The 14652-nt window shown below is 36.6% G+C and overlaps 1 protein-coding gene across 1 annotated transcript in view; it reads left to right on the forward strand.

Annotated features, from left to right (window-relative positions):
- The window catches only part of igfbp2b (insulin-like growth factor binding protein 2b), a 47340-nt gene that overhangs the window by 7693 nt on the left and 24995 nt on the right, over positions 1-14652 (forward strand). The window lies entirely within an intron of this gene.

The following is a 14652-nucleotide window of genomic DNA, read 5'->3' on the forward strand; positions in this document are numbered from 1 at the left end:
ATGACTAGTTTTACTGTAATATCTTCCTTGGACACATCTATGTATTTATATCATCACTGTGACCTTTAGCATGGCACATAAAGAAAAAGTTCACCAAAAAATGAAAATGTCATTATTTCTTTTGTCATTCAGCCCCATATTTTTCTTTCTTCTGTGAGACAAAAAATTAGATGTTTGTCAAAATGGATAACTGTTTATACTGCCTTGCTCTGAATAGGACAAAACTGCACCATAAAAGTATCAACCCGTTTCGTAGGGTCTACTGAAGTCGTATGGAAGCTTTGTGTGAGGAACAGACCAAAATTTAAGCAATTATGCTCTCATAGTCTTACCCTCCGCTAGAGCTCAAAAACTGTACTCATTTGTGTTCAATTCATAAACTGATTTCAAACACCATTGGTTCTTGCATGTCACATGACGGATCACAACACAGCACATTTGAATGTTCGCAATCTCAGATTTGAGAGCTGCAGTGAAGGGTGTGAACATCATTAAACAACTGTAATTTTGTTATTTTGGTTTCGACCATTGAAAGTGTATACAGTATAATTCAACAATTTATGCATGGACCCCCATATCTCTGGGATTTAACCATTTAGGGTATTGAATTTGAATATGCCAAAAGGAAAGTTTCTTCTAAACCATAATCTGAAAGGATATTAAGATATCTTTCAATACTTCTGTAGGAACAAGTGCTCCAACAACACAAAAAAGTTTTTTTTTTTTTCTCCAATATTTGGACTCACATTATTGACATAAGGTGTGCTAAAGTCAATTGATTTTAGTAATATACCTACCTATCTCTGTGTATAAATTAAAGAATGATGCTGCAACCTTTCTATGGTTATTTTCTTGACCTGCAGTTTTATTCCAAAATCATGGGTGAAAACTGTACTGAACTTAATAAATACTGATTCATGACATTTAATGGTTTGGCTTTTATCATAATTTATGTATATCTTCAAAAAGTATTAAATGAAAATAAAAAAAATTCAGCTAACGAAATTAGGTTAATTTGACATGGACTATCCCAGCAGTGGGCAATTAGATAAAGCAACGTAGTCTCATAGAATGAAAGTTAATATACTTAGATTTTTACAAATGTGCAGAGTTCTACGTTTCGCCGCAGTTTCCTGGTGAAATTCACACTAGAGGTGCTACAAGCAGGTGCTATTTTTTTTTTCACACAAATCACGAGTACAATGGCTGATTATGACTTAATTATGACTTAACACTTATTTTTCACTCTATTACTCAAACACTGCTATGTGAGAGATAATATACAGTCAGCCAGTTTTTATCGCAAAATAAACCCAACAGGGTGATCAGGGGTCTTGTATCACCCTGAAGGGGTTTATTTTGTGATAACAACAGGCTGCCTGTACATTATACCGCTTATTACACGGCTACTAACCAAATAAATAAATAAATGGACATAAAATATTGATTTGTATTGAAATTATGTAATTATGTGAGAAGAAAGAAATTGCTGAACAGCTGAAATCCACCTCCGGTGTGCGTCAGAGTTGTTTTGGTGTTTATTTTGTGGAAATGGCCATCTGACTCCTAATTATTCAGCCTATTACAAGACTACTTGCCAAATAAATAAATAAATAAACATGAAACATTGATTTGAGTTAAAATTCTTTCACAATGATCCGAGAAGTAGGAAAGATGACTCGCACTACCCGGATGACCGGTCTGATGTGTCTTGATCCCTAGTTGTGCAATTGTTACTCAGAGATATCAAACCTCTAGATGGAGCCATTGACCAATCAGAATTGAGCTTTCCAGAGCGCCTTATAATAAGCTGATTTATTGAAACACTTTTACTCTAACACATCATTTTAAAAACAATAAATTTTAACACTTATATTATAGACCCACCTACATTTACACACTTATTCCAATGTGTTAAGCTTGTGCGGTAGCTCACCTGATGTGGCTTTGGACTCGGAAGACTGGGGCTTGAGCCCAGCCAGCACGCAAGCTGACACGTGAGACGAAATTGTCATAGAAGCGACACGTGTCGCATTTGCTTTTAGAACACTATCGGTTAGGTTTAGCTGTTGGTTTAGGGTAAGGGCGTCAGTTTGCTTTACTTCTTATTAGCTTTTAGGACACTGTTGGTTAGGTTTAGGTTAAAAATTTACATTAGGGAGGTACATTTTACTCATTATAACCTCCATCTAACATTCACCCTAAAAACCTCATCTGATTACGACAACATTTCACTCGCTTATGGCGCCCCTCGCTGGACATTTCACTAGGAAACTGCAGTGAAATGTGTAATGAAGCATGTAATTTCGTTTCACAAAAATGTTGTCATGGTCATGTAATTTTCATGAGATCAGGCTAAGATAAAGCAAGATACTGTACAAATAAGCTCCTGTGAGCTTATGCACCATTTTCCTCCAGAAAACCCGACCTCCACTGTCCTCAAAAATGTCTCTTCACAAGCATTCTATTTTTATGTACTGATTTTTCTCTCCATTTCCTCAAATTTTTTTCCTAGCTAGTGATTTATACCTGATGTTACTCACCATTTGTTTCTTTGCCTTTCATTGTTCACCTTGTATCGTGTGTACCATGATTGCCTCCAGATCCCTCTGGGGTCTGATATGCTGAGACACGCTCTCTTCAACACCTTTGCAGTGCCTGGGGTGGGGATGCCTTGTGTGGCGGTTGCGTGTTGAAACCTGCGACCCCAGAGAGGCTCCTTGTTGGCACTTTGCTTATGCTCTTGGGCATCTGGGGTGTCACGGGTGTCAGACAAGTGATTTAAATAACAAAAACGCTTGGTCCTTTTCCCCCCAGGCCATGCTAGACAACAACCCCCAACAGACTGGAGAGGAGATGAAGGAGTGTCAGCAAAATACACAGTCTGACACATTCAGCCATCTTTCACTATGTACTATTAAGCTGGCTGCCTGCCTGCCTGACTGATACACAGTTGAAAATGTCAATATTGACTGCAACAAGGGTATTCAATATGACATTACTGCAAAGAATATAAGTCTAGCTGCAGTGAGGCTTTGTTAATACCTCTCAGAACACAGCTACATTCCTGTCAGTAGGCCCATTTTGTTATGCCTGACAAGATTTATGATGTTACTGTTGCTGAGTTACGATAAGTGCTGTCATCTTAGCTGTCATGCCAAATTCAACTCAGTTTTAAGCCTATTTTGATTCATAATTGAACTAGAAAAGAAACATTTTTCTAGATAAACTTTAAATGTTTGGCTGAAAAAGCCAAACATTGAAAGTAGGGCTAAAACGATTAGTCGACGTTATCGACAGCGTTAACGATAAAAAATTGTTGACAACATTTTTTTTGTCGAATAGTCATTTGATCTCATTTATCACATTATGGGATCATATGAAACTCTGATGGCGCGAGAGGAGCACTTCAGCTTGCGCCTGATTGAGGAGAGGAAGACGACAACTTGCAGATGCACTCCAAACTTTCCAAACAGCTTCAGGTGATGTAGATCGCAAAGTATGAGAGAATTATACAAAAATACAAAATAAGTAAATTCAGAACCACCCTCGTTGTGAAATGAAGCGGAGCTGGAGTTGCTGTTCTGCTTAAGCAAAACTTGCGTGTCTTTAAAGGAAACACCCCGGCATTATATCTTTAATGCATCCTTTATTAAAGCTCAATTAAGGAAGCAGGTCATGTAAATGAGTATAAACTCCGAAACTGGCATTTCTCTGTCCAGTCAGCGCCGGTTCTATGAGTCGTGTGATGAGACCCGATCTAAGGGGGAGAGAGATTGAAACTGCACCCGGCTGATGCACACTCTGAGGCTGGCACACTCGTCCCTCATGCGCACGCTCGCTGCAGCTAGATTATTATGTGATGTCTCGCGAGGTATTTAATCATAATATACAGTATGTGTCACTGTGTGTTTCTTATTGTAAAGAAAATCGGCAATAGGCAGCTTTATTAAAAGGAGTGTTCGATGGATCGAAGTGAACAAAAAGGTGAGAGAGGGTAGTCTTTTGTTGTACTGCAACAAAATATGTTATTGATTTGTTTTAGTTTTGGCTAGTTTTCCAATATAAATATCTAAAACTCCTTTAAAACAACATGCATTTTCTTTAGCAGATATACTGCAGAAGGAAAAATTGTTATCTGAGAATGTTGAATATAATATTAAATATTAAAATATTTTAAAATATATTAAAATCCTTAAAAAAATAAATAACAATAAAAATATGCATTCACCTGAGAAGCAGCATATTGCAGAGCTTTTGGAGAATATATCTTGAATATAAGTATATGTTGTCGTTGATGCACTGGCAGAAGTGAAAAATACACTTCTATACAAAATACTCTTATATTCAAGATGCATTCTCTGAAAGCAGTTCTTAATATCTTATACTGTATGTTGCTTCTAAAGTAAATGTGTCTTGTTTTAAGGATTTTTAGACAATTTTAAATGGAAAACAAGACAAAAACACTTGATAACAATAGGATTATTTGCAATTATTTTTTTATTTTTTTTAACTGAATTAAACTTAATAATTTAGAGGTATTTTTAAAAGATGATTCTGTTGATTATTGTTGTTAGTAAGTACGTTTAATACAACCTTTTAACTCTGGGCCAAGCTGAATAGTCAATTAAGAGCTAATGATTAATCATTGCAATAATCGGCAGAATAGTCGAATAATCGTTCTAACGATCGTTAGATTAGTCGATTGTCAAAATAATCGTTAGTTGCAGCCCTAGTTCAAAGTAAAAAGTGTTTTCAGTATTTATTGCAGATAGATAGACAGACAGACCATCCATCCATCCACGCCACTCTCTTGTCAAAATGTCGACCGTTGTGATTTTTATTGCTGTGTCAGGTTAAAAATGACGGCGCATCTTGAAACACATGTGTTCTTTTATATTCACTGTGCTGCATCAAGTTTTTTTTAGAGCAAGAATGTGCTTATTCTGAACAGCCCTTCACTGTTAAACATGTATTGCAGGTTAGAAAAAAAAATCCCAAGTTTGTTCAACAGTATGTTGGATTTAGCTACATCACATCTAAACCTAAAAGTATTTTAATGATGACTGTAGCCTAATAGTTTATGATTTGGGTTGCTGTAACCTTTGGTAGGGGTAATCTAAGCTGTGGATCCCACTAAGATACCTTACCAGAAGGAAATAATATTGAGAGCTTGTAGATAAAAGTTATCTCTCACTGTGCAGTGTTGAAAAGGGATTTCAAGTGTTTTAATCATTTTTAGAGTGTAAATTCATAACTGCTTTTCTTAGCAATTCATCTTCCTAAAACTCACACTTAGCATTGTGCCAAATGTTATATCACTGAGTTATATACATTTGTTGCTCAACATCTTGTCAAATCCAAGAGCTCAGGCAGTTTTTGACACTTAGAAAGCAGTTGTTATGGTGCCAAGTGGAGATCAACACTATTCCACAAAAAATTAATCTAAAACATTTCCTGAGGAAAACTTTGACTTAAAGCTATTTCTTCAAAGGCTCAAATCTTAACTCTGAAACTAGGTCACAGGTATTTATCCGATCCTAACTAAATCTCAGATTTTCTGCTTTTGAGGAATACTACAGCCCCAATGGGCATTCACACTGACATTAAATTGCTGGAGGTTGCCAAATAGCTGTACCGTTAGGGGCTGTTCACACTGAACGTATTTTGCATCCTTCTATGTAAATCAATGTATTATATTAAATCAATAAAAAATAAATGTTATCTCAAATTGCAACATCTCTGTAAAAAAGAATGACTTCTGGATATTGGGTCATTAGTGTGAGCTATAGGTCAACTGATAGTGGATTTTGCTGATACCGTTAACTGAGGTGGTGGAAAAGGCTAATAACCGATTAATCGGCCTACAGTTTTTAAAATCAATTTTTGAAGGTTAAAAATTGTTGTTAGTCTTTCCTTACTGTGACAGGCACAGACATAGAAGCTGACAGAGTCCAAAATGAGTAAAATACTAGATGCATGTTTGTTATGTAACTAAATTCCATGAAATAACCCAAACATTTGGTGCAAAACACAGGACTTTTAATTCTAAAGCCTGAAATACAACTGGACTCATTTTGAAATGTTGAACTGTCATTGCTTTTAACTCAAAACAAAACAAGCACTCATAAGATCATCAACAATGTGTAACAAGATAATTATTATAAAATAAAATGGTCATATGGGCTTAAATATACTGAATGTGCAGTAGTTCATCAAGAGTAGGTCATTATTCCTAAAAAGAGCATCAGCGATTGCTTGTCAGTTGTCATTTTGTCAAATTGTAATAATCGTAAATTAGTTCAAAAAACAGTGATAGTGACAGAGTCTAGCTCTGTTACAGTGCTCTAAATGTAAATATTCACCAAATTACGTTTTGTAGCCTACATATTCACCAAATGAAAGATTTTGGCCACAGAGGAACATGGAGGAATTAGCATTATTTTTTGACGCACATGATAGTTCCAAAAAGCAAATATCGGCACAGATAAATTGGTAAAACCAATATATCGGTCGACCTTTGGTCCAATAATTGTAAAGTTGTTTGCTCAATATCTCAGCTCACGATGGTCCTAGCTCTTTGGAACAAAAACTGATCTCTAGTGCACATTACAAGGTACATGTACATATATAAACATGTTGCACATTCTTGTTCCTTAGACTTGAATTCTCTGTTACTCTGGCTGAGAAACTCAATGTGTTAAAGACACACCATAGGTTGAGGACATCAGCGTGGAAAACTGTGATGTTTTTGAGATATCGAGATATTGAGGTTTCCGTAAACAGCTGTATAACCTAAATTTGTTGTGTGCCATGACACAAAGATGGCTGTCATGGATAAACCAAGAAAATAAAAAAAATGTAAAAAAAAAAATTTGGTTTTGCAATACAAATACATAGAGGTAATCACTAAAAATAAATAAATAGGGAAATTAAAAATGGTCAAGCAACCTGTATTGACCACTTGAGATGGATTGACTCTATACTCTGAGAAGCCAGAGGTCATTGCACCTTTAGCAAAGGGAATGATAGAGAGTTCTTTCCCATTCCATAGATAACATAAGTAAATTTTAAATGGAAAAGTATCAAATATTGTTCCTGAATCTTATCCATACTCAAACCACAGGTAATTTAGATGGCCATCTTTTGGCCTATCTGTTACACTGTTGTAACTTTGCAAGTAACTGTACTTGTGTGCCAGACTAAATGGACATGAAATTGAGATATCCAAAACCTCCAAGGGAAGCCATTCGGCACACACCAAAACCAACAGTTAGCACTCGCAAACTCTCCCACACCTGGTCCTGTTTTGTCATACATTGGCATAGTTTTCCTCTGAGTTGTGTAGTTCCCCAAAGAAAGGAAAATAAATTACATTCTACACTGTTATTTTGTGCCTCCGTGGTACAGTCCTTTGAAGCTACAACCTTCACAAAAGGCCATGTAGTTATGCAACAGAGAAAGAGCGCCGGATACAAGCCGGCTTCTCAGGCATTGCAGCTGCTGGTGTTTTTCTTTCATTACTTTTTCATACGGACATATTCTACGCGCCAGGGTGCTCACTGCAGCATGTTTGGTAAAACAACATGGCTGTTCAACTCCCTCTTCATAGCCGTAAGGGTTGAAAGAGCATTTTCTGTAAACGTTTAACAAGAAGGGTGAACTGTGGACAGGTTTCAGTTAATGTCAGTGTCTTCGGATTGGATTCCCAGCATAAGAGACAAGGATTTGAGGAACCCTGCTTAATGAATTTCCATGCTGGTCCAAGCTGGTTTGGTGCTGGCCTAGGTGATGAATGAGGATAGCCATGTTGTACACCTTCAAAAAATGCTGGGAAATCAGCATGGTCTTTCTGGTGAAACTAATTGACCAAGGGCATCTTGCTGGTTAAGCTAGTTTAGAAGCCTGGTAGAGACACCAGCATCCAAATCACAAATCCAAATCCAAAACCAGACAGACCTTAGTTCATCCACAGACTGACCAGAGCTTACTTGTTACAAGAGCTTCATGTTGCGTGACAAGAGCTTTGCGTGTCGCATATGTCATGGAGCAAATGTTTGTATATATCAGGCTAGTAAACTGGATTTATGAAACACACAGTATGATTACAGGGGCCAGTTATAATCCTGCGTTCAGTCTTCAACATTTTGATTTAATCCTGGAAAGAACCTGTCAATACAGCTCATTAGAACAGCATGTATAGATTAGGGCTCCACAATTTTTACAAAAAGTCATATTGCCATTATTTTGAAAAATATTGTGATTTCAATTTGAACTGCGATATGCTAAAAAAAAAAAAAAATTGCAATTGATTCCTTTTGACCAAAATTAGGGCAATGTTTTGCCATGCTCTACTGCCAGTAAAAAGACTTAAGGCCCCGTTATACACACGGCGAACTTATTCTTCATTCTTTGAGTCAAAAAGAAGTTTGAAAAAGCTGAGCAATGGTATACTGTTTGCCAACATTCAGACACTGGCCACACCACTGGGGGAGGCGTTCGGAGAAGCATTTAAATATGAGGATGCATGTAAAACCTTAACACATGTGACATTAAAATGTGTTATCATGCCTCATTCTATAAGTACAATTCACACAGAGCAGTAAAAGAAACTGTTTTAACCACTTAATTATGATATAAAGTAAAAAAATATGCAGTACATAATGTGTTATTTGTCATGATTACAACATTAATCACGCTAATACTTACGAATATTTTGATGATCGATTAATCTTCGATTATTCCTTCAATTAATCGATTAATCAGATAAAAAAAAGAAAATCTTATTTATTGTATTTTCTTCAAATATAATAAAATAAAAAAAATCAGAAATGTTAAAGGGTGTAAGGATTTGGTTTGATTTACGGTACTGAATTCACAATTCTTTACTCTCACAAAACTTTGAACAAAGCCTGAATCATGAAAAGATAAGTTTGAGTTTATAATTATTATTATCATTATTTTTACTTTCAGGACATATGCAAAACAGTTCCTTTCCTTTACTTGTAAAACTTAACAAAAAGTACTGTTCATTAAAGAGTAAAATGGTTAATCTGGGATGTGGTGTGACTAAAAATCCAGCAGAGGGCAATAGTGACAACATAATAGAAATATTAATAATTCTGCCCAGCCATAATTATGTTAGATACATGTGTTTGTACACTGTCACTGATTACATACATTTGAAGTATTTTAAATGAACATTGTAGGTTTTAGAATAGTATTGTCACTGATTACATGTTTCTAAACTATTCTTTTCAAAATATGTGTATGCTTATCCAGTAACCTAATGTTTACCATGGTATAAATTTAATAGTGAAATCAGACATTGCATTTGGCATTATCAGGAGGACTTTCAAATATCAGGACCGTTAGCATTATTATACATTATATTCAGCATTAAACACAGTTTAATATAGTACAGTCATCTAACCCCAGTTGAGATTTACTCTCGCACTTAAAAGTCTCATCCTGGTGCTCACTATATTACATGAGGTGTAGAAACCAAAACACTTTAAAAACATGAAAAGCTGCACAATTGATTACATTGAACCTGAAATCGTGGTATGATGTTGCACAGTTTAATCCAAATGATTGCACTCCCTTTCTCCATTACAATCGGTTTGATTGACGCAAATGCGCCAGCTCGCTCACTCATCAAAGTTTAACGGATACTCGCTTGTGGTAAAAACAAACTGTTTTGCGAAATAAGCTGAAATACACGCTTGATTTTGAATTCACAACATGTACACATTATAAAACATAGAAATTAGCAGGAAAATGTAAGTGATGCACTGGAGAGAAACAACTCTCACGCATCAAACAGCACACATGCTCTGTCAACGTACCTGATGCAGCAACCGGTCCTCATTATACTCTATGCTTATTATGATCTTCTTTGAAGTCTTTATAAAGTGCTCTCATGCGCTGGACAACTTGGATCATGTTTGTTCTGCTTCAACTTGTCTCCTTTGTCTTTCAAATTAGTTTTATCATGCAACACATTTTTCAGTGGGCTGTAAAGTGAAGTCAATGACCGGGCTTACCGCAAATATACAACTAATCGATAATGAAATTCATTGTTGATGATTTCCATTATTTTTATTTTTTATTTTTATTTTATTTTTTCGGCCAATTTGGAATGCCCAATTCCCTATGCGCTTTTTAAGTCCTCGTGGTTGCATAGTGATTCGCCTCAGTCCGGGTGGCGGAGGACGAATCCCAGCTGCCTCTGGGTGAGACTGCCAACCCATGCATCTTATCATGTGGCTTGTTGAGCGCGTTGCCATGGAGACATAGCACATGTGGAGGCTTCACGCCATCCACCGCGGCATCCACGCCCAACTCACCACGCGCCCCACCGAGAACGAACCACATTATAGCAACCACGAGGAGGTTACCCCACGTGACTCTGCCCTCCTTAGCAACCGGGCCAATTTGGTTGCTTAGGAGACCTGGCTGGAGTCACTCAGCACGCCCTGGGATTCGAACTAGCGAACTAGCGTACTCCAGGGGTGGTAGCCAGCATCTTTTACCACTGAGCTACCTAGGCCCCACTGATGATTTCCATTATTGATAATTATCGATATTTAGTTGTTGCAGCCCTAACGCTAACACGCTAACACACTCTATGCGGCCATAATATGCACAGGTAACACTGTTATTTAATTTAGAATGACACTGATACTACTGCAAAGATGGGTGTATAAAAGAGTGTTAATGGGTAGAATGATGATAGGCATATCTTACTTTGGGCAGATGTGTGATTGACTTTCGGCTGCACGGCACATGAGTGAAGCAGCATGTCAAACAACAGAGTGAATAGGCAATAAGAGTATTTTAGAAGATTTGATTTATTTTGTAAACTAATAAAAACACACACACACACACACACACACACACACACACGTTATGTTCTTGGAAAATGTCTATACGTGAACAATCGTGCATATGCTGGTAAGTTTGTCCCAGCTTGCTAATAACTCTGCATTGCGCGTATGTTCATATTGACTGATCTTTACTGATAATGACGTAGGCTAATGGCAGTAAGGTGTTTAGCAGCCGGTACAAAGTTTTCCTGAAAGTTTCATCAAGAATCATCAAAATGACGTCACACCTGTTCGTTCTTCGATTTCGTATGAAGTATACCAGGCCTTTAGGAACTGCACTGGAGACTTGACTAGCAATTGATTTTGAGTAGGGATGTACATTTCCAGACATTTTCATAATCGATTGTCATTAAAATGAATGATTAATTGATCGATAAATCGTTAATATTAATACCTCAAAACGCATGTGGAGGACTCCAAATAATGTGCATATAGCCTACCGTTTAAATATAATTAAAATAAAAAAATAAGAAATTCAAGATTTGCATTGCATTTAGTCTATTTAGTAAGAATTTGTGAATTGTTTAATTGCTGTTAATGAATTACTGTTAATAATAACATGTATAGAAGATTCTTATTTCAGTTTATTAAAACTTCACATTGTTGATTGTGGGATATTTTGGACTTTTGGACATATATTTTTTATTTGAAATTAAGTCAAATCATAACACTGTAATTTGGACGGCATTTGGACTTATACAGCAGCATAATCATGCTGCCTACCTTTTGGAACCTTTTGTTGCCTTAAAAGGGTGCCTACATAGGTAGCTCACTATTTAGTATATGATGTTAAAAGTGGCACTTGACCTTTCAACAGCCTGTCACGTTTCTCCAAGAGAAGTAACGGAGAAACCAACCCAAGCCCTGAAAAGAGTTCCTGTCCACTCCCCAACCACACAGCCCACACACTAAGCCTTTGAAACGCGAGAGGAACTGTGAGTGGGAAGTGTTGCTGGTGTCGGCCAGGAGATGAGAGTGTGGAACAGGGATGCTTGCAAGGATACGTAATGGTAGGTGTCTGCTGTGAAGCACACCCGCCAGTAATTTTTTCAATGAGGCAAACTCTGGCAAAGTTGCCCGCCATTTCAGACACTAGTCTTAGGTCCATTCCTCACAATTGGGCTTGAAACGTTAGACAACATTATTCAGTGCTGGACTATGCTCAGAGCAATCATAACCCCATCTCTGAGCTCCCCACTCACCCAAAACTGACATCATTCAGATGAGAACCTGTTCTGGGCATGTGGCCTGAGGATTGTGCTCTCAAAGCAGTGCTTTTTAATGTCAGTGAGCCAGACACAGAATAGACAGTGCTGAGATCACTGACCTGAACATGGACGAGGGCTTCATAGGGCCGTCTAGATTCTAAGTTATTATATGCTCTGTAAAAGTGACATTACCAAGAGGAACATGTAACCAGTGTGCCCCTGGAAGACAAAGTACTGTACATATTTGCAGGTAGATTCCAGAACAGATGCGTAGAAGGTTTGTGCTTTGATACTTCCTGCAATTTAAAGTGAATGATTTTACTTAAAGGAATGGTTCGGCACCAAAATGAAAATTGTTGTTATTTACTCACCTGTATGCCTTTCCAAATGCTGTTGTTATGCTGTTATTTTTGCTTTGGGATACAAAAGGAGACATTTAAAGATCTTCACCCAACTTTTAGACGAGGTGGTCCAAAATAGACGAAAACACAATAAAAGAACTATAATGTAGTCCATATGATTTATCGCAAGTCTTGTGAAGGTATCAAATATATGCAAGATGACATTTCAGTGATTTGGCGGAGGGAAAATTATGAATGAACATTGATTTACTTTTATTTCTGTTCCTTAGCCATCATATGGCTTCTGAAGACATAGTGTACAGTACAAGCTTTTACGATGAAGGTCCAAAAAGAGCTTGACAGCCTGAAAAATAACATTTATTACCTTAGTGAGCATGACAAGCAACAAGATAATGCCATGAATACAAGCTCCTCTTTTCAAAAACAGACATTTTGGCTTGATGATATTCATGACTGCTCTTGAAATTAACCATCATGGATTCTGCCATGATTTTTTTTTTTTTTTTTTTACTAAAATAAGAAGGATAATGTCTCTTTTTGTTAGTAGTTCACTTGAGATTTGCCAGGCATTATTTGACTTAGAAGGCGCGTATCTCTTCACAGACTATCTGAATCAAGAGCTGTCATTAATCTCTGCTTTTAACTTTCTCTCTGCCTTGCTTTGATGCACTGCCAGAACACTGATCCTGGGTTTGTTGTCATTGAGAGAAAAAAAAAAAAAAAACATATTGGTTGCAGTCTTTGACCTGAGAGTGATAATCCAAATTCCTACGAATAAAGTGTATTTCTTGTGCAACCTTTTAGAATTCTTGTGCAAGCCATTCAGAATTAAACTGACAATGCTTTTAGCAATACATTTTCTACATTTAATTTGAATTGAGGTGTCGAACAGGATGAAGATTTATAATTCAAATTTGAATTTAAGCATTTGCATGGTTAATATGGTGCATGGGTCCTTAAAAAGTCTTAAAGTTGCAATATGTAATATATTTACTGTACTAAAGCATAAAATTATCATAATATGTTATCAGAGATTTAGGAAACATGCTAAGTTGAAATACTGGCTTCTCCGAAAACAATGCTACAGCCAATATATTCTACTTAGAAATGTCCGTTCCGGGACGGAATTTCTGTTTGTGTTTTGGCCTGTGTGATCCCGCCCACTACCCATTTCCCAATAGTATTTCGACACCCCGGGTTGCCAGATTTGAAACAAGTTAGCGGGCAAACACAGCGCACTGCAGCCATGGAAGCCAGCAATACATCTAGCTAACATCGACAGAGTTATAAAAAAATCCACATGAGCTGGTTTATAATTTGCAAACAATAAAAACGTTGCAAACGTATGGCAACCCGCATGAGCTTCGAGTCAACTCTCTCCAATATTTTGAATTTGGACTGCAGTACTCATTTTAAACGCTTGATGTCAGTGTTACATATTGCTCCTTTAAAATGTCTAAAATTCAGTTTTCCAATTTTAGGCCATAAAATAGTCTTAATATCTTAAATGGTATAACACAAAAGTCTTAATTATCATTTGAAGATGTCTTAAATTTGACGACAGAAAGACAGGAATCGTGATATGGCCTAATGTGGTTATTAAACTGCAAAATGTTGTGATTTAATTAAATAAATATACTATAGTCTGTGTGATACACTGTAGATGTTTGAAAGAGGATTTGTTTCTCTGTTTCTGTTTATGTAAGCAGGTGGGGCACAGACATTTCAAAATAAGAGTCCTTAATTAATTTCGAGCTTGTTTATAGTTAAAAGTCCCTTGTTATGCATCAAATCTTTGCATAATTTTTTTCCCCTGGTTATTATTGGTGTTTTGTTGCACATAATGCATGTGGGATTTTATTCAATTTGGACTTGTATTCCCTATACGTTATGTCTAGAAGGAAGTCACAGGAAGGAAAGACCAAAAAATTTTTTAGCACATTTTATATATCGATTTTAAAAACTATCTGTCAATTCATCACTATCGGCTTTCACCCAACACCTTATCAGTACAGCAAAATTCAGTATTTGTTTACCTCTTACTTGTATCCGTAAACGGCATTAATTTTATTTGTTCAGGTCTTAAAAGTAATTTTTTCTGTTTGAATTACCCATTAACTTTATATTTTACTAAGTTTATATTTAATATATTTTGTATGGACCATGGTACAAGAAGACTTTACTTACAAGAAT

This window comes from Myxocyprinus asiaticus, chromosome 11 (assembly GCF_019703515.2).
Source record: "Myxocyprinus asiaticus isolate MX2 ecotype Aquarium Trade chromosome 11, UBuf_Myxa_2, whole genome shotgun sequence".
NCBI classification, from domain to species: Eukaryota; Metazoa; Chordata; class Actinopteri; order Cypriniformes; family Catostomidae; genus Myxocyprinus; species Myxocyprinus asiaticus.